Here is a 22,941-nt window from a genome sequence, read left to right on the forward strand (position 1 = left end):
GGTGAGAAATAGTAGGTTGTCACAGAGCCAGTATTAATACAGCATTAAATAAGGAGAACACAATAAAAAGTATAGTAATTAGTATAATCAAGCAAAAATAAAAAATGCAACTTATGTTTTTGGGAAGTTCAGAAGCCTCTAGTCATCGGGTATCTCAGCTCAGAATTGTGGCTGGTAGCTATACCTCTCAACTGTACAGGTTTTCACAGAATGTCCACATTGTTGCCTCATAATTTGGTCTGTTTTTCATAAAATTGTGGTTTTCTAGCAAATTAGTAGCAGACAGTGACAGACATTTCAGTTACAGACTTCATATTCTTCAGAAAATTCATGCTAATGTAAAACCTGTTATTCTATCAACTTTCAAAGTCTGAAAGAGCAATATTTAAAAATTGTCCCTATTTTTGGGCCTTTGTCCCACTTTTATTTATGGCTTTGTCCAGATTTCTTGCTCTAAGAGGTTGAGAGGTATACTGGTAAGCTCACATCAGTTTACCTCAGTTCAACCAATCATAGTGTATGGAGTCCCATAAGACATATTACAGATTTTTGATAACATGTTTTAATTTGGTTTGGGGTCAATTTAGTTTTTGATGGAACTTGTGGAGTTTGCATGGCCCTATAATTTTTTTTAGAATTTACTTACAAATATTCTAACAGTAAAATTAAATTTATGGATTTATGGATTGCTAACATTTTTAACTGAATTGAAATTTTTGATGGCCTTATTTACTGATAGGTGCTACCCGCTAGAACTATTAATTAAAATCAGAGATGAGATAGTGGGTAAGAATGGAAGGTTTGCCCATATTAATTTCTTAAATAGGAAAATGTGACATACAACAGTGGCAACAATTCTTACATATTCAAATAGTATTAATTTGGTAAAGAATACTATAATTAATAACTGCAGTATTTTGATATTTAAAAAAGTATTTGGGAATTGCATCCTGTTTTATTTATAGAAAGGGTTATAATTTAAAAGCATATTTCTAAGGTATCTTGATGGAGAATTTCATGAGTGTGCAACTAAAAAACGTGGTTAATGCAAATAACGTTTTTATATAGACACAACTTTGAAAAGCAATGTATGTACAATGCTTAAGCATGAGATTGGTTTTCCAAAGGCCAATTGTGAAATGAAGGCTGTTTATACTACTACATGTTCAACCTGTCAAGCTTACTATAATGGAAAAATGTAAAGGTCGCTACATGAAAGAATTCACAAATGTGTGTATATAATAAAACAAATGAAAGACAGAAAAGTGTTAAGTAAACAAACAGAAATTTGTTATAATTTTAAGGAACATGTTTTTGTGTTCTTGACAAAATGAGCATACATAAACTTGTTAGCCACTGGGAAACTAAACTGGAGGTTAAGGAACTTTTATGACTGTTAAGATGCGCACTTGTAACCCCCCCCCCACACACACACACACACATACCAGAGATAAATGAAGCAACTAATATTAACTGCATTTTAAGATTACAAGCTTCAGTTATATGATTGTTAGTTATGTTTGTGATTATATTGAAGCTGATAGTTTTTGAGTATTTCAGCTTTTGAGATGTGCACTTCTTTAAAGATAATGTGCTGTTAGTTGGGGAATTAGTTATATATGTTGTTTTGAAAGTATTTAAGAACCTGTGGGTTGTGCTTCGTAGATTCTGAAGAAGTCTTACCTAAAAGATGAAAGTTCTTAATCTCTCTAATTAATCCTATTAAACATTTTTTGGCAACAAGCCGTTGAGACGGGTGTATTTTTCATATTTTAGCTAGAGGTAGAGTAATGGTATTCTCAAATGAAGGTGGTATGATGTTAGATGATAGAAATACCTTTATTGCTATGAGTTACCAATTTTTGGTGAAGCCATCTTTAGTAAGGCTAGACGGGGTTGGTAATATCTTGTATCTGCCTTTTGTTGATCCTGTCCAGTGTTTTTTTTTCTTATTTTGATATTTCTTTGAAATGTGAAACCGTGCAGAGGTTTGCTAGTGGGTAATAGTGTAATCATTCTGAAGAATCAATGTTGGAAGGTGATCTGGTTTGTTTTTCATTTATAATAAACTTTAAAATTGTTAAAGGCAATTGTTTTACTCATGAGCAAAAATACTTTGTCATATGCTTTCTCCAAGTCTAGGAAAGCCCAGTAGGACTTTTTCCTCATCTCTAGCTTCTTCTCAACTATCTGTCTCACTGCAAGCATTGGATCAGTTGTGCTGCATCCTGATCTGAATCCAAAATGCTCATCTCCCATCTTACTTTCTACAACTCTGCATATGCATTTGTCAATCACCCTCTCTAGAACTTTCATGCAATGTGACAGGAGTTTGATACCTTTGTACTGCTCACAGTTGTGGATGACCCCTTAGTACTTCAGACAGTCTGAGCAGAAACCTTTCGGATCACACTGGATGCTGGACTGGACACGAAATCAATGATATATGCAGTCTGGGTGGGTCCCTCACATACGCCTCTTTGTTCTTTCTCTCTCTCATCATCAACTACAGAATTTTGCACCTTTTTTTCCACAAAGAAGCTTGAAGCTTGGATGCCCATTCATTCATCAGAACCTCTGGGAGGAAACGCCTTTTCTCACTTCTCTTCTTCTTCTTCTTTATTAGGTATTATTAAAGATAAAATAATCTTGCTGGGGGTCTTTGATTCATTCTTCCCTACCCAGCAGGTTATGGATGTGTTATTTTAGAAGCCAGATGTGTAGCAACTAGAAAATCTTATGCAGGAAAAAAAAAAAAGATTTGCAGGTGGATAGAGGCTCAGGATTCTTTCTCTCTTCTTCCCTTTGATTTTACTTTATTTTATCTCTTACATTGCTGGGGTCTAGGGTCTCTTCTCTTCTCCATTAAGATATGCTCATCTCTGCTCAGATTCATTATAATACAGACCTCCAATCTTTCTTTCCCACCAGCTCATGAGACAGTTTCTCAGAGGAGAGCAGAGAACTTAGCCTCCTCTCCTTCCTGGGATCTCAACTGACATCAAGTTTTTATCTTGAAAACAACAGCCCTGTTAGCTCTGACCTCCTGCCAGAGAGTTTTTTCAGGTTGCAGCTCTTTATATGTGTGACCTTATATATATTTTTCATCAAGACAGGGTTTCTTTCTTTAAGGAATCTACATACATTGCCTAATTGGGTTTCAAAGTGGCTTTAAATCAAACTATTCATTGCCAACCTTTTTTCCCACTCTCAAAATAAATTTTACCTGGACAGAACCAAGGACATCAGAAAATCAGAGCAATTGTTTATTTCTTATGCTTCAAGTTCTCAAGGTAAAGCCATTTCAAACAGACCATTTTCTAAATGGATTGCTGCATTTAATTAGATTTTGTTATTCATCCCAGCAACAGTGAAACAACGATGAACATAGTACAGTTGTGTACACTTACCATAAATGTAGATGTTGTAGTGTGTCTTCCCTGTTGGTCTAGGTTTCCTCCCCTCCCTCCCCTCTTTATTTTTGTTTTTGTTTTTTTTTTCCTTTTTTCTGTTGCAAGGTTATGGGACCTTCTTTTTTTTTGAACTCTCCTGATTTGGAACTCCTGAAATCCTGAGATGGCTGGAAAAGAACCCAGCTTTGTACTCCTGGCGCCTGTGTCAGCAGTCATGGGGGAACAGCCAATGCCGGACCCAGACCAGAGGATTCTGAGGACTCCGACCCGCTGACCGACCCGGGGGAGAACCCTACAGTCATGACTGCAACAGTGAAGACACTGAACATCTACATTTTCTTGTACACTGGCACAAGTATGCTTATTTTTCAGTCATTTGGGATATGCCTTTCTCTCCACACTGCTATGAGTACCTTCGGGAGCCATTTCCCCACTATCTCACCAAGCATCTTTATCAAATCTGCTGTGACCCCATCTTAGCCTGCTGCTTTCCCTGACTTCATTTCCCTTAGTGCAATTATACTTCTTCTAGGGTCTGCTCCTCTACTTCTCTCATTGTAGGTTGTGTCTGGAAAGTACAGCTTCTGTGAGGTTTTCTTCATTTAAAAGCTCCTGGAAATACTCCTTCCATCTGACTTTGCTGTTCAGTGGGGTGGTGAGCAGGTTGTTGCTGGCTTCCCTTATGAGGGGTACCTGATTATCTTATTTATCTTTCTGTCTTTGTCTTGCAACCCGATACAGTTTCTTTGTGCCACCTACTGTGTCACTTACTAGAAGTTGGTAGAATGCCTACAATGCCCTATTCTTTGCTATTGCAACTCCTTTCTTAGCTTCTTTGTTAGCCAACCAGTATTCCTTCTTAGCATGGTTCATCTGTTCTATCACCTACTTTTTCCTGTGTTCTTTCTTTCTTTTGGTGACATCCTGGACATCTGCATTCCACCACCAGCTTTCCTTATGTGCCTTATTTCTATACCTGGCTTGGCCACATATCTGTTTTGCAGTCCTCATACACATTGTTTTGAGGCACCCCCATTCTTCTTCAACTCCACCTATTTCCTACTCTTCTTGGATGCTACAGCCTTGAGTAACTCCTTGAGATGTTGCAGTTTCTCTGCAGTTAACTTCCAGGTCATCAGCCTTGTCTCCATTGATCTTTGACCCTTCTCTAACCACTGCTTGCACCTGATTGTGGCAACCAGTGGTTTATGCTTTAGGCTGACTGTTTCACTGGGAATGATTTCGAAATCACTGATTGTAAGTGCCCTTTCCATACTAGGAGGAAGTCTACCCGAGTTGCATGCTGACCACTTTTGTATGTGAATTATAACATCCTTAGAGCTAGATGTGATGCTTTTACTTATAAGATGTGCCACATAGAAGGATTTTTTACTACTGTAGATACATGGTGGTCAAAATTCAGATAGCTATAGACCTGAGTACCCAGATCACGTACTACTTGATCTACACTTAGGGGGGATGCTGTCAATAATTTAATTAGCAAGGATGTCAGCTTTCTCAAAGGGAATAATAATGCATTTTTTTGCATTTAGCTTTAATCAGTGGCTTTGGCACCAACCATTTATCTGTGTTAACCCTGTCTGCAGTATATTATCATCATTGGGGGACTCAGTAATTGCTCACAATTTGCAATCATCAGCAAACTTGGTCAGCCACAGGCTGTCTAAGTTTGCCTGGACTTCTAAGAAATAAATTATGAACAGTAAGGGGCCGAGCACAGAACTCTGTGGTATGCTACTGGTGATTGGTCTTTTTCTAGAGAAGAATTGACCCACTTTAACAGTATGTGTCCTGTTGGTGAGCCAGTTGGCTTCCCATCTGGTAATGTAGGGGTTACTTCCCAATTGGGAGAGTTTGTCTACAATAACTGAGTGGGGGATTATGTCAAATACCATGGTGAGGTCAAGATAGGTAGTATGCACTGTCTTTACCTTGTCTAGGGCCTTGGTGACTTTCTTGAATAAGTCAACCATGTTTTGCAGGCATACTCTACCTTTAACAAACCAAACAGGATTGGGTCCAGACTTTGGAGATTACCTATGCCCTTGTTAATAAGGTCTATAATGATTCTTGCCCTGGCCTTGCAGATGAAGCTAGTCATGCTTATAGGCCTATAATTCCCAGGGTCAGTCGATGGTCCCCCTTTGTGCAGAGGGATTGCTGTTCCTGTTCTCCATTCCACTGGAACATAGCCAGTTCTCAGGCTGTGGTTAAACAGTGACCCAACTGGATCTACTAGGTCATGTTTTAAGTTGTTTAAAAGGCAACCTGAGGTGTTTTCTGGTCTCACTGATGCTGTGTTTTTGGCCTTGAAGAGCACCAAGAAGACCTGTCTCTTTTGAAAATAGCCTGAGGAATGGTGACAGGTATACTTTGGGGGATGACTGGAAAGGATAGGGGGGATGAATTTTTCTCCAAATCTGTCAGCTAGCAGGTTTGCTATTACCTCTGGTTGAGTATGGGTAGTGCCATCTACAACCAGTTCAGTGCATAGCCTGGTATTCTCTTTTAGATTTCAGACACAGTTAAAGAATGCCTTATGGGGGTGTGTGGCCAAAATGGCCAAATGAGTGCAGCAACTGGTGAAAGCTCTATGACAGAAAACTTTTCTCTGACAGAAATGAAATAAAAAAAATTAAATTTGAAGATACTTGCTAGGTAATTTTATTCATTAATAGAGAAAAGATTTACAGCTTCAAGTTCTTCAAAAGCAATATTTTTTGTAAGTATTTCACCTGTTTGGTTAAGAGAGATGAGACTTCAACATGAGTCATTCAAGAAATGGTGCTCAGTATTCTTGTGTTAAAACAGACATTCCATCAGCATTATCTAGTATACAGAATGTATTACTTAAAATAGACAAACTGGATTCAAAACTGGAATGTTTCAAAGAAGTGACCAGAATAGAGGATGGAACATTTTGAAGCTATTATGAAACAGAAAGAGGCACAAATCATCAGTATGGAAGAGGTGTTGAATGATTATGAAAGCCAGGTACCTCAAAGTGAGTCTCAGACTGAATTTCTTTTAAAACAAAATAACTGGCTCATAGAAAAACTTGATGATTTAGAAAACAGATCGAGATAAAATGACATTAGAATTTATGGTATACCTTAAAAGTACGAGGGAGACAATATAATAAACTTCTTTGCTACCTGGCTACATAAAACATTAAATTTACCTGCAATTTTATCTTTTGGAATTGAAAGAGCACATACATCCCTGAGAGCACCTTCTAAGAAGGAAAACTCACCACCATGCTCAGTTATAGCTAAGTTCATGTCTAGCTTAGAAAAAAGATCAAATATTAAAATCAGCATGGTCCAGCAAACCTATTAAAATAGGTGAACATGTAGTCAGATTTGACAAAGACTATTCCAATAAAGTAGTGAGTAAAAAAAAATCCTGTTTACCACTGATCAAAGAACTTAAAACAATATTACAGCCACTTTAGTGTTTCCTGCAAAGATTAAATTATTCCTTTCTGAAGAAACCAAAATATTTAACAAGCTATAAGAGACAGCTTTCTCAATTCTTAATATTGAAGAAATGGAGTAAAACAGTCCATCTCTGAAGGGTCAGAGTGATCTGAATTCTTGGAAAACTGCTTCTTAAACTATATGCCTAAAAGCAAATTATTCTTATTCACTGACTATTGGACTATTATTTTCTGAAACAATAGATTTGCCTTTTAAGTTAAAGGCTTGTACTGTATGGATTTATATTTTAAACTAAAGCATTTTTTCATGATGAGACATATAAAGGATTACTTTTACTGCTTTATTATATTTACAGTGAAATAAATACTATATTTCATTTAACTAAACGTATAAGTGTGATTCTAAATGTTAAATTCTTTCTGTAAGAAAATGTCATTATAGTATATGTAATAGAACTGGAAACTTTAAGGCTATACAAGTTAAGAATTTTATTTTATTTATTCAACATCACTTAGTATGGGCATTGCTGAGTTAACTGAATGTCAGATCTAAGTAATATGCTAACTGGAAGTGTTAAAGTGCTGGTGATTTTATTTTTCTTGTTCCTATATAACACACTCCATTCACAGGCAATTTATGAAATAACACACAACAGAGAAAGCTTGAGAACAAAAGAATGTTCCATCTCTTCAGAAAACTACAATTTCCCCACCTTGAATTTTGCTGAAGAAAATGTAGGTCAAAGTTCATCACTGATGTCTAGGAAAGAAGAAAAACAACATTCTCATTTTTTTCTTTTCTCAAGTACATATGTGAGAAATCTACATTAAATAACATCTCTTTTCTTTCTTAGAAGTGAAGAATTAGTAAGACAAAAGTTATAGCAATGTTATAACATATAATTTATATAATAGCACATCTAGTATCCCCCTCTCACACTTTCCTTTTGTACTTAGCATCTAGTATACTTACTAGTGTATATCTATCATGAGAACTCAATGCTAAATCTAACACTAAGTCTAATACTTCCACACCAGGCCTCTCTTTCCCATTCTATCACTATCCTTAACCCAATTCCCCCTCTTCCTTTTTTCCCTTTCTTTCTGTACATTATTCTGTTTGTCATGACATTTCCAGTAGCCCTCCTCTCACCCTGTCCTTTTTGTACTTAACGTCAAGTATGTTTACTTGTTTATATCTATAACAAGATCTCAATGCCAATTATACTGTACAAGTGCTATTATCAAAATTATGCCTGTCTGATTCTAACCTCTTGCTCTATAGATATTTTTTTCTCTGGTTCCCCTCCACTTTACTAACTTTCTCTTCTTTCCTTACCAAATTCATAGGTTCCTAGATTAGTACTTAGCTAACTACCCTTTCAAGCGATTTTAAACCTAGCCAGTTACCCCCTGTGAGACTCAAACCCTGGACCTTGTGTTTGTAAGGCAAACACCTAAACCGTTACACCACTCTCCCAACCTACAATACCAACAATATTAGTCAACGTATCGGTTAATCTGTTATAGGCATTATGCTCCTTGCTACTACTTTTTCTACTCTGAGACATTTATGTATCAAGTATGTATTTATTACTCATCTTACATATGCTTGTATTGGTGAATAATGTAACCTGTTCCTGTCCTCTGTGATAATTCTCAATTTGAAAAAATGCATTCTTGTTAAAAACCTCATGTATAAATTCTTTGTATGGAGCTTTCCTCCCCATGCCTCTGCTGAAAATTGGTCATCGACCCAGTTGGGCATTCCCAGTAAACAAATGGAAAATAAAATAAATAATATATAGCAATGTTGTAACATATAATTTGCTAATATTTTACATAACAGTTTATGTTGTCATTTTTGCATGCTGTAGCCAGATTTGGGTGTCAGCATGTAAAGCTTAGATCAGAACATGAGTTCACAATGGCAAAACACACGTATTCAAATAAATATGTAGGAATTCTTTTTTATATAGTCAAGATTGCTTATAGTATTAGAATTAATAACACTAAACATCTTATGACTATGCATATACACAAGAATGCAATATCAACTATGGAAGATTAATCCAGTCAGACCTTCCCGGTAAACAAATGTAAAATAAAATAAATAAATAAATAAATAAATAACAGAGCAGTATCAGTAAATTAAGAAATATGTACCCATACTATAATTAAGCAATAACAGACGAGGTGGTGTGGTATATTGAAGATTTACCCACGGTTGGTGTTTTAATTATGAGGGTGAAGGCCGAGTGATTAAATAAAGCCAACTGTGGGTTAATTTCAATATACCACAACCACAGAGTTGGTTATTGCTATTATACGATGACATTTTTTTAAAAATATGACTTACTTTTCTTAAATAATGTCTCTGTATAATGGCACAGTACTGTTCTTCAGCGGCTGGTGGTATCCTGCTGCCTTGTTTTGATGTACTCTGCATGCATATGGGACTTGTGTTCCCACACATACCCAGTACAGCAATGCTTTGAAAAGGAAGCAACGGAGAAAAGAAAGTCTCCGTTGCACCATTTTTGTTTTCTTCCTTTTTTTTTTTTTAATTAAAAAAAAAATTGGCTACATTAGGGGTAGGAGAGAGAGACAGAATGGAAGAAATGCAAAGGAAATCATGTATGTGTATTTAGTTTTAAATAACGTAACTGATTTTCTTTGTATTTCCTCCATGCTGCCTCTCTGGCATGTCCGGAGTTCGGACTATCAATTTTTTTTATTTTTTGTTAAAAAAAATTAAAAATTATGAAATAAATAAACAGAAAGAAGGCCAGGTGACCGGACCTTTTTCTGTTGGTATATTCTGGGATTAACAATGGGCACACTGGTTGGGCTGGCCAATCAGCGTGCTCGTTTTTGAATATTAATGGACAGTCACTCTACAATATTTAACAGAGAATTAATGATTAAATAGCTTTTTGATGGGAGGTTTGAAAAATACAAACTATGCAGAATAAGGTAAAATACTAGTGGGAAAATAAAACAAAAATATATTTAAATAAATTGCTTTTAAGAAAAATGTCTATTGCATATACCTGTATATCACAGAAATGTGAATTTACAAGACCTGATATATTTTACACAGAAAATCAAATAAAGTATTTCAAACTAATATTAAAGCTGAAATTTGAAGCTTGGTCTTGTGAACTTTGAAGGTTCTTACATGCTGAATGCTAGAAGATTTACTAAGACTACCTGAAATAACTCATTTGTTAAATCAAATTTGAAATGTGACTGTTTTATTGCTGAATCAGTACATTAATTTTGATAGATGGTACATCAATTTGTTCAATATATTTGAATCCAGGAAGGGAGAACAGGATTTAAATTGAAGACTTTGTAACTTTTGAATACAATATACAGCTCAATACTTTTTTTTTACTCAAACAAAATAGTAAGAAATTCTCTTCAGTCTCAGCAATATGCATATTTTTATGAAGTAGTTTAATAAGCTAACACTTTTTAAAAAATATTTTGATATTTGATGTAAGAGTATTACAGAAATTTGAAATATAGACACTTGTGCTTTAAAAACTAATTCAGAGTTTTTTTGTTAGAGCTATAAAATATGTGTGTGTCTTTTGACATGATAAATATATATGGATATTGTTCTCTCTCTCTTTTGAATTATAGTTTAGTATGATAAGACTACCTGTGACCTGTGAATTTACAGATGTCTTTATCTCTTCAGGTCCCACTTTGTTATAATTATTTATTTAGAGAGCTAGTTATAATGATGTTGAATGAGCTAATAATTTAGGAATATTAAATAGATAATTTATACTACTATTATATAAATAGGTATATAGTATACAATCTGTTAGATTATTTAATGTATATGATTAATAGAAGAGGATTATTTAACTTTTATGTAGTAATGGGGGGAATAGTATTAAATGGCAAAATCTATAACTAAATTAACTATATTATATACATATAACTATGTAATTAATCAATAGTCTCTTATTATTTTGACCTATATATAATATTTTATTAACTATTTGTAAGTCATGGTAGCCTTGGCTATTTTTTTTTTTTTAGGTGTTGCTATACAGAATGATAGTTTAGTAGTTTGACTATTTACTATGCAGACTCTTAAGTTTGGTATCCATGGCAGGTTGCGTTTATTGGCATTATATACAATTATAAACTTTGTTTTTGTTATTTTTGAAGTTTAGCAGTTTAGTTTGTTGAAAGGAATAATTAAAAAAAAGTCTGGAATGCCAAGATAGTGTCAGAAGAATACATTAATGTCTTATATATCATTATATAACATTATATAATTAAATTAATATGGTGGACAAATGTGTCATAGTATCTTTTAAAATAAATCTTTTTAAATTTATATTACAGATAACCATAGATATGTTGAATGGAAAACTAAAACCAAACAAAACCAAATCCACAGATGAAAAGGAGTCAACACACCAGCAAAGAACCAGTCTGAAAATGAATACTAGCATTAAAACTTCTCCATTACCACTTTCATCCGACAGAAATCACACTTCATTAGAATGCCTTGTATCATAAAAGTGATGGCTTCACTTCAGGATGAAATCACTTGTTTAGATACTTATATTACTAAAACTATCACAGTTTTTCCAGCATTGTGCAGTGAATATGACAACATTTTTACCATTCTTGATAGATACAAGAAAACTATTGTCATCCATAAGAAAGAGAAAATCCTGAGAGATAAAGCAGCTTATGACAATAAGATCACTTTCCCAGTCAATGGCAATACATTTAGGCATTCTGGTGGGGGTAATACTACTACTAATATTATTCATTCCAATGGTGATTGGGGTTTGAATGTGACTAACCATACAAGGACAAACATGATTTCAGTGTGATCCCTTTAAATTCAGAAGGGATTGATGAAGGAAATAGGCTTTGTCATACTTCCATTATATCCTGTAATCCTCAAGGTCTCAACGATAAAGTGGATAGCAACATTGTATCTTTTGTCACTTTGTGTGATGAAGTAGTTGACCTAACTTACCAATCTCAGGAGGCTTCAAACAATTTTGGAATTAAAGATTCTTTTGGTGGCATTTCAAAAATCTATCGAGACAGAGGTCACCCCAGCTACTGGATGATAAAAGAAATGCACTATCAAAACATAGTTTAGTTGTTGGAAGTACACATAAGTTAAAATTTATTGTGCTACAACTTTTTAATGTCAGCATTAGAAGTGATGTCAGCACTAAAACAGAATGTATTGAAGCTAAATGGATTTTAGAACTACAAAGTAACAGAGGGAAAGGTTTAAATGACTATGTTCCTTTAAGGCCACTGCTTAGGTCACATGGCCTTAAAGAGGTTAACTCAAAACTGTGTGTACTTAAGCAGCATTCTATGCTGTTTTACTAGATATGAAGAAGCACCTGGATAGGTGTGAAAGCGCTTACCTTTTTCTTTGATGGTTTTAATATTTTTTAAGCTGTTTTATTCAACATTTTAATGCTATTTTATTAAACTTTGGAACTGCTACTTCATTGGATTCAGCCATGTTGCCTGGTTATTCTGATATTTGGACTTATCCGAATAAGATCTATAAATCATAGTTTTACCTTTAGATGTTGGGATAAACTTGAAATGTTGCTATTAAAATAACAAGATTCTTAATGGGTTAACTGATGATTAAATGTATTCCTATTGTTGGATAACAATATGAGAAGTTGAATTTCTTTCTTTCCGTGTATATATTATAAATATGCTGAATACAACATTTCTTAAAAAATGGTCCCTTGTGATTATCCTTAACTAGGGCGACTATTTTTGCTTTGCAATTTACTTTGGATGATTGACAATATTACTAATTATTTTAAGCTAGAGAGGGATTTCTTCCTCTGCTGAGCCAGTCCCCTCTTGTTCTTGGACATTAGTTTATTTCTCTTGTTGCATAGCCAGTTTATACCAGGATGGCTTGTTTTTTTTGGCATGACCTAGTTTCAGTCTGGTCAGGTACAGCCAATACTATACAACTGCTTAAGTGGTATACAGGGCATTGTTGCACACCTCTGCATAGGAGTCCTTGTTATCTGTGTTTGAGGGATCTTTGAAACTTCTTATACTATTGCTTAGTAGGAGGTAATTTGTCTTAGAAAAATTCTTAAGCATTTTTGAGCTTGATGGGGTGACTGGTCTTATAGTTACAGTTTACCTTTACAAAGCCAAATCACAGTGGCGCGAATGCTCATATGAGTGACTCGGAACCATGAAAGTGAAAACAGCGACAGTTCCTAATGTTCGAAAATCAACAAATCGAAAAGCAGATTTGCTGATTTTTGAACATTAATGTCGAAACAAAAATATAATAAGGTTCAAAGCAGGGGGGCAAGCCTCCACTGCACCCCTCCAAGATCACACTATGTTGGGGAAAGGGATCATTTTCCGATCCCCACTATAGGGCATTCCGCCCCAAAATGCTGAATGTGCAATGAGCGAATGTCAATGTGCATTTGCTCATTGCACATTCAAACCTTTTTCCATTTGGCGTTTGCAAACTTTGGTTCATAGTTTCATAGGTTGGTACTAGGCTATCAGCCCTAGTGCCTATACAAGCCTAGCCATAACAATTCCCTGGCTATTTCTTCCCACACTATTTACTTCCCTGGACCCCTGTCTAGCAGGGCGACTGACATGATCCCCGGGGTGAATTTCCTTTCTCCCATCCAATCGTCAAGGTTCCTTTTGAAGAGGACCAAAGAGGCACTCTGCTTGACATGTATGGGTAATCTATTCCAGAGTCTGGGGAGTCTATGGGTCAGGAACCTATCCCTCCAGCATGTTTTGTTTATTGCGATGACAAGGTTTAGCTCCCTGGAGTGTGTGGCTCTGAGGGATTGGGATTTCTTTAAGTGTAGCATGTCCAACAGCTCTGGGTTTGACATGGCCTTGTATGTTAAGCAAAGATCGCCTCTGAGTAGACGATATGCAACAGAGTATAGCTGGAGTTTTTTAAGGTGGTCAGCGTAGAGCATCTGCTTTAGGCCTGTGATTCTTTTAGTGAGGTATTTCTGTGGCCTTTTCAGTTGTTGCAGATGTCTTGAGAGGTACATACCAAACGGGGCATTGTATTCTATAATGGGTCTAATGAGGGATGAGTACAGTGGGACAATGACCTCCTTTTTTCTGGATGAAAGCCCTTAGTGATGAGGTGTGCCACATAGAAGGATTTCCTGACTGTTGTGGTGATGTGGTTATCGAAGGTGAGACCGCTGTCCACCTGTGTCCCTAAGTCTCTTATCACACTTTTGGTGTTTAGTGTACTGCCACCTATATGGTAATTCACGGATACATGTTTTTTCCCAAAGGGTATAACTATACATTTCTTGGCATTGAGCTTGAGCCCATGGCTCTGGCACCAAGCATCTGTTTCTGTAAGGCCCTTTTGTAGAGTATCCACATCATTTGGGGATTCAATAATGGTTCCCAGTTTGCAGTCATCTGCGAACTTTGTTATCCAGAATCCCTTAGTGTTGGCCTGTACTTCAGAGAAGTAGATGCCAAACAAGAGAGGTCCCAGGACTGAACCCTGAGGTACTCCACTTGTCACTTGTCTGGAGCTGGATTTGGAGTCAGCTACTTTTACAGTGTGGGTTCTATCAGTAAGCCAGTTAGCAACCCATTGGGTGACGTAGGGATTAATGCCCAGCTTAGTAAGTTTATCTATGATTCCAGAGTGGGGGGATGGTGTCAAAGGCCTTGGCAAGGTCTAAATAGGCTGTGTGGACCACCTTACCTTTGCCCATGGCTCTGGAGACTGATTTGAAGAAGTCAATCAAGTTCAGGAGACAAGATCGGCCCTTCACGAACCCAAACTGGGTGGGGTCCAGTGTTTGAAGGTTGCCAATGTCTTTGTTTATAAGTTCCATGATAATACGCTCCATGGCCTTGCAGAAAAGGCTTGTCAGACTGATGGGACGGTAGTTTCCGGGATCCAAGGTGGAACCCCCCTTGTGGAGTGGGATAACTGTAGATGTGCGCCACTCAGTGGGCACGAAACCTGAGGTGAGGCTATGATTAAACATGACACTTAGGTGAGGTGCCAGTTCATATTGTAGTTCATGTAGTACACAGCCCGGGATGTCATCTGGTCCCATGGATGCTGTATTCTTAGCTTTGGAGAGTGTGTTTTCTACCTGTGGGGCCATTATTACCAGAATTTGGCAATCTTCCGGTATTGAGATGGGCCATTTAGGGGGTGAGAGGGGGGTGAAGTTGGCAATGAATCGATCTGCCAGGATATTGGCAATATCCTTGGGATCAGTATATCTGTCATTCGGGCAATTCGTGTTCGCCCTTGTGCAATATGCACAAATGAAGGCAAACCTATAGTTACATCAAACAAGATTGATTTATGGTCTGATCTTACCAGGAAGGACATCACAGGGGGGTGCAATGCTGTCTCATGTAAGTAAGTAATATGTCCAGCCCATTTGAGCCTTTTGCGGGTGTGCTGACTAGCTGTTCCAAAGTATTTGCACTAACAAAGCCCAAAAACCCCTGAGCCAGCATGTCTGTGGTCATGTATGTTTCCCAGTCAATGGTAGGATAATTAAAATCACCCATGAGTAAGGTGTTGGCCTGTATGACAAGTAACTCCAATAAATCAAGGTATTTGGTATGTTTTTCGTGATTCATAGTTGGGGACCTATACCTAGCCATGATGTGGTAGGGGGCTTTGCCTATAGTTAACTGGACATGGAGTAACTCAAAAGAGAGTCATACTGTTTGACTAGTCTCAAGGTGTACTCATCCTTAATGAAGATGAATACACCCCTTTCTTTGGTTCTTTCATGTGGTTCTTTCATGCTCAGTTTGTTGTCTGAATGTATAGAAGGCACTGTAGCCTTGCACTGCTGGGGTGCTTTCTGCACCTTTGAACAATGTCTCAGTGACTGCACAGATGTCAGCATCTTCCAAAGTGAGAAGTGCTTCCAGGGTGTGCAGTTTCTTGTTTAGACTCCTAGAATTAAGCAGTAGTACCTTGAGTTTATCTAGGGAGGATTTTGTTATACTGGGAGATTGGTTACTTTGACACTGCCTAAAAAAGATAAAACTGGGGTGGCTAATACCTTTGCCAGTATTTGAAAGCCTGGAGGAGACAGGTGAAGATCATATCTGGCAAAGCAGCATGGCCTGTTGACCATGTCTTCTTAGACTGACAGATATTGGATCCCTTTGGACTGATGCCAGAAGCTAACCAATTGTTAATGTCAATCATTGTTTGCCTGCATTGTGGCATCATTCCTGAAGAAGGTAGAATGCTGTTTAAGGCTAGGCTTATACCTGCCTGTGACACATAATCTGAGACCTCAGTCACGTCTCTCTTCATATAGTCCAGTGAGGTACATCTCAAGTCATTCACTCCCACATGGACTATGATGGAGTCATATTGGTACTTGTGGTTGAGTGACTTAAGCACTTGACTAACTTGATGGACCCTGGCACCTGACATGCAGCTAACCATAACCTGATCCTTATCCAGCCTGGTGAGGGGAACATCCATGTGTCTCACAATGGAGTCACCTACAACCAGTACTTTAGGTATTGTGCTGTTATGCCTGATGGGCTTATTGGCTGAGACACAGGCATGTGTGTTGTTATGTGCTCTGGTTGTTTATTGTATTGTTATGTATGTAAGTAGTTTCCATTTAGGAGGCCTCTGATTTTTTGGTAAGTTACTAGTGAGTACCTCTGTATATATGGGTTTATGCGTCATGTCCTTATTTAGTGTGGGAGGTGTGTGCATGCTGATAACCTGTTTACCATTTGATTTGTCCTTATGTGAGAGTCTTTCCTTCAATTCCATACTGTAACTACATCACTCGCCTAAAGTATTTGTTTCAGGAGTAAGTAGTTGTTAGTATACATGAGGCAATTGCTACATTGACTCAGGATGCCCATCTCTATCAGGATAGCCAGCGAGATGATGTGAAACTGCCCATCCATGATAGCAAGCTCTTACTGTATGTTTTATTAGGGAAGGGAATTGGTTAATTTGACAGGACTGCGCTGGTTGTGCCGAAATAACAAGAAGGACCTATACCTTGTGCAGGGTAAGGTTGATCAATAAGGCACCACTGTTCAGTGTTCAATTGAGTTGATTCTAAAGCAGCAGAACAGCTTGGAAGGGTTTCACTGACAGCTGTTTAGGGAAAAATGGAGCTTCTAAGTTTTTACATCTATACAAGGGCAATGTTGACCAGTGCTGCATGAAGAAAAGCACCACGCAAATGTGAGACTTAAATGTAAGCAAACAATCAGGAAAGCACACAATAAGCCTTCCATCAGCATCCCCCAACTCAGAGGGGTTAGATCAGCACACTTCTGCTATAAGGGTGCAGAAAAACACCTTCTGAATGTAAAATAGCTGGTTTGGTAACAAGACCACACAAACTACATACAACGGCCCTGCAACTAACAAATACAATGTAATACAGTACAATTAACTACATTAAGCAGCAACAGACAATACATTTTTTGAAACTGCTAAAGTACAGTCACATTATATAAGAAAAGTGGAAAACAATACCTACAGCCCTTTCGTGTTCTTCCTAGCTCAGATAGACCAGGTAAACACCTACTGCTACAAGAGGACTAATGCTATCATGCACTAACATTTACTTTAGCTCATGGACCCAGCTCATCTTGAAACATATTTATCTTCAGAGACAACATCAAAACAAATCTAGTCAGGTTAACTGATGACCTTATGAAATTCAAACACCCTCCTCATCTAGATGTTTTCCATGCCGCATATTTCATAAATAACTTCTGTGTCCAGCTACAAGTTAGTTTTGAGGCTTAGGTACCCATATGAAGCATATAGTGTGCCAAATTTAAGAACAAAATGATTTGGTGTAACCCCAGTATCAACAAACTATAAATAAATGGAATAAATGCTTAACCTATAAAAGTAAACTTGACATCCCTATCATCTATAACTTAACAAAGAAATGAAAAAAAAGGAATTCTCCAACAGCAAGTATTTACTGTCACCCAGGTTAAGGATAGTTATAAAGTCTTCTTCAGCTGTGTCAGGAACCTAAGAAATAATAACCAACAACTCTCTCAGTTAATATAGTATAACATCAAATACTCATTCCCTTAAGACAACCCAAAAATATTAGTGGACAAACTCAGAGCTTAAATATGCATGTGTGGCTGATAACGCAATATGGTGTATTAATCCTTTTATGCTCTGAGTGCTCTCATGGGTAATAGCAGATCCAATGTGGAGCAACGGCTATAATGGAAAGTATAGAAATATCAGGAAGTGAATGTAATTTGTATTGGGCAATAGCAGAAAATATACATGAATTGTCCAAAAAGCAAATGATGACACAATTGCTGGAAATGTTGCAGGTAATCAGTTGACAAAGGGGCTACAGGATGGGATACATAGTCAGAAAGAGACTAGTCAAATTCAAATGGAAATGTTGCAAGTGCAAAATTATGTTCAGAAAAAGAAAGTAGATCAGAAACAGAAAGGGACTGTGCATTCAGAATCTGAGATCTTATTATTACACAGAGAACTGGCAGAGGAGGGGGAACGTGATTATCTGGAATACCTGAATCAGTTCAGGAGAAAGGCTTGTTTTCTATAATAAATTTTTCCCCACCTTACATATACCAGTATGGATTTGAGAGGTTCGCTGATTTACTGGGTGGCAAAAAAACACAGGACAGGGCTAAGCATCCCAGACAAGTTATTTTTAAATTGCATGGTTATATGGTAAAAGAATGGGTTTTTAATACATTCTACATGGTGTCCGCATAGAGGGATAATACAAGTTTATCAAGATTATTCTAGGGCTCTTTATTTGAAAAAAGACACATTTGCAGACATTCAGAGTGAGCTGAAATGCCGGGCCTTATTAAAGGAGCTGGTGGTAGTATTTGGTGGCCAGAAAAAATGTGTACAAGACCTACTGTGCCAATTGCATGCCACTATGCAACTAGCAGGCATTGCGCTGCAATGTGAACAAAGAAGGGTGCAAGAAAATATGAATGTGAGCTTCTAACATATGTCACCTAAAGAGTTGCCCTGTCAAGAGATAGACTGGAGTGTTAATCAGTGCAGGGGAAACTAATCAACCTTCGAAGAGGCACCTGATGAGTGGAGAGCTGGGACAGGGAGGACAAGGATAAAGAACCAATTACATCATTGTACCTGATGAGTGGAGAGCTGGGACAGGGAGGACAAGGATAAAGAACCAATTACATCATTAAAAAGATCGACATGTCGATCCACCTTCAGAGAAGATTGAGGAGAAGGAACACAGTGACAATAACAGCATCTGTGCAGTGATGTCACAGAGGAAGGACGATGAATAACAACATACTTTAAAAATACAAGCAAGGACTCCACTTTAAAGTCATACAGAGCATATTCTCTCTCTCCTCAAAGTAAGGACAAAGGTATGACAAAATGCTAGCTAGACAAGCCATCCTTACACAAACTAGGAAGAACACAATGACAATTAAATGGTGGACTCAGGAGGAGGTAGTCACCGTGAATCTCAGGATTTATTTTTAATATGGGGTGAAGTGTAATAAAGTGTAGATCAAATTATTTTGTGGACTTGCCTGTGCATAATAGTTGCTAGAGTTGAAAGAAATGAAGTTATATTATGTTTCTTTTTAACTTTATTTTCAACACAGTAGCCTAGTATGTTGCAAGGTAGGACATTTTATGTATATAGGGAGGGCAGATACAGTAAATAACATTTAATAATTGGAGGAATAGTAGCCAAAGAGCAACCCATGTATTCTGGTTGCAATGCCTACAATCGCAACTCCAAGCACTACTTCCTGTCTCAGAGCCTGGCTCCAAGGGTATGTCTAGGCCTAGCCAAAGAGCATAAGAGGAGGCTAGAGTCATGGGAAAGCAAGTTACCAGGGGGAATAGTCAAATACAGATTTAGTCAAGTGGAATGTTAGAGAATATGTCACCCAATCAGGAGAGACAGGATAAGAAGTAAGCTCATAAGGCTGTTATTATGCTCCAAGCAATAAAACTAAATAGGAAAGAGGCACTGATGTTAGTGGGGTGAGATTTGGAAGTAGTGGGTTGTAATACAGTAAAAGGAGAGCAAAAGAGAGGTGCAATTATTTTGGTACGATTTGAGAAAAAGTTTGAGGAAAAGTATCAAAGGGGGTGAGATGGGTTTTGATACTAGAGGACAAGAATGGAAGGTAGGAGCAGTATATCCTAATACACATTCCACAGATTTATTTATAATTCTTATGAGCAATGGGACGCAATGCTTCCATATTGTGAAAGGCAAATCATCTGGGGAGATTTTAATATGGTAGTTGATTGGAGACGATAAAGTTTGGATGCAGAAAAAATAATATTAAAGTGCTAAGAGCATTTTCTCAATGACAGAATGAGGAAACATGGGTTGATATACGAAGAAGTTATATAACTTTTCTAAAAATGAAGGCAAGCAAGCTAACAGGTTAGGCAGATTTTTGTTAAGGTGTGTAGCACTGGCACAAGTAAAGGAGGTAGTTTCTGGATAAAGATGTCTTTTAGATCATACGCATGTTATTTTGATACCGGTAACCTGTCAGGGACATGTTCAAAATGAGAGATAGAAATGGAAACCCTGGCATTGGGTAAACTGTCACAGACTTTTACAAGAGAAGAAATTTCAAAGTGGAGTATAAGGATATGGAGTGTGATATACCACATGGTGGGAGGCAACAACATGGTTTCAAAGGTCATTTTATGACTATGGAAGGATATTGAGAAACAGAGGGAAATACCCCCTAGGAAGGCGCAGGATCAACAGATGTTCGATGAAAGGGTGAAGCAGACATTAGGGAAAAGGTAAACACAGGCAGACAACTGTAAATAATTAAACCTCAATGCAAATATAGCAGAATATGAAACAAAATTGGTAGAAAAAAGGCTTAGCAGTATTCAGCATATTTGGTTGTGCAGCTCCGGTAATGGGAAAACAGAGCAATAATGTTTATACTTCAGAACAGGGAAAGGTTGGCAGCACAGTGTTCAGTTTTGCAGAATTTAAGAATGTCTTCTGGGAGTCCCTTACATATGTCTAAAAGAGGACATTTGGGGTGCCTTCAATCAGAATTATATCTATTTCAACAGAACAGCCCAAAATGGACTAATGCAAGGAAGGCACTTTGTATAAAGACGTCTCATTTTCAGAGACTGTGCATGAAATTGGAAGCTTAAAATTAAGGAAATTAGGTGGAAGTAATGGTCGTACAATGGACTTTTACAGAACACATGAAGAGCTACTAGGCATTCACTTGGCTGAGATATTGAATAAGGGTGCAGGCTAGGGAGTCTTACTGGACTCTTTTGTTAAGACGGTGATGGTGCTGCTTCCCAAATGAAATCAGGATAGACAGCTTCTAGAAATCTGTAAATGTATAACACCAATTAATGTTGATGTCAAAATGAAATCGTGAATTTCAGTATCTCAAGACGAAAGTGGCAAAACCACAAATTCATGAAACCCCATACAACCAAACATCACAATACTGAAACTTCAGAATATCTAACTTTCAGTATGTGATGCTCTTAATTTAAAATACACCTTCCACCACACAAGCAAACACACATGCACCTTTCTTCCCACAACAAAACACACACACACACACACACACACACACACACACACACACACACACACACACACACACACACACACACACACAACATATATACATATATATGTTTATATATATGCGTGTATGTATATATATATATATATATATATATATATATATATATATATATATATATATATATATATATATATATATATATATATATATATATATATATATATATATAGGTTCATAGGTTGGTACTGGGCTATCTACCCGAAGGCATATATTAGCCCAGCCACATTGTGCGGTATTCACCGCCCCTTTAGTAGTTCCCTAGACCCTTTTACTAGCAGCTAGTACCCTTGTCCACTATCTAGTAGTGCTGTTGGTGTGATCCCCGGTGTGAACTTTCTGTTACCCATCCACTCATCAAGGTTCCTCTTGAAGAGTGATAGTGAGGGGCTCTGTCTTATGTAGATTGGGACCCTGTTCCATAGTAAGGGAAGTCTCTACAAAGGGAATGTATCCCACCAGCATGTTCTATTCATTGTTGTGTTGAGGTTAAATCCCTAGACCGTGTAGCTTGAATAGATTTGGTTTTGCTAAGATGGAGCATGTTCAACAATTCTGGGTTGGACATGGCTCTGTACGTTAGACAGAGATCACCTATGAGAAAGCGGTATGCAACAGAGAACAGTCTTAGCTTTTTCAATCGTGCTGCATAGGGCAACTGTTTGAGGCCAGTAATCCTCTTGGTTAGGTACCTTTGTGGTCTCTCCAGCTGCTGGAGATGTCTAGCCAGGTACATTCCAATTGGTGCATTGTACTCAATAATGGGTCTGATGAGGGAAGAGTAGAGGGCACCATTACATCCTTAGATCTTGATGCGAACCCTTTCATGATCAGATGGGTCACATAGAAGGATTTTCTAACCACTTTGGCAACATGGTTATCAAAGGAAAGCTGACTATCTACTTGGGTCCCTAGATCCCTTATTTCTTCTTCAGATTTCAGGGGATTACCTCCTATGTTGTAGTTTGCGGGTACTCTATTTTTCCCAAAGGGGATTACTACGCATTTTTTTGCATTTAGCTTGAGATCATGGCTTTGACACCATGCATCAGTCTCATTTAGGCCCTTCTGGAGGATCTCCATGTCGGCCGGAGACTCTATTATAGCACTCAGTTTGCAGTCGTCCGCAAACTTAGTCAGCCATATATATATATATATATATATATATATACATTATATATATGTGTGTGTGTGTGTGTGTGTGTGTGTGTGTGTGTGTGTGTGTGTGTGTGTGTGTGTTTATGGATCTACTTCATTTAAATGAAAGTACGTTTAAACAAATTTTACTTACCCGAGCTGAATCCACCAAAGCTCCATTACAACAAATGAATGGACTGCTGAATTCCTTTCCTTGTGAAAGCAAGTTGGTGAGCA

Source organism: Protopterus annectens, chromosome 14.part0 (genome assembly GCF_019279795.1).
Source record: "Protopterus annectens isolate FY-2018-M chromosome 14.part0, PAN1.0, whole genome shotgun sequence".
Lineage (NCBI taxonomy): Eukaryota > Metazoa > Chordata > Ceratodontiformes > Protopteridae > Protopterus > Protopterus annectens.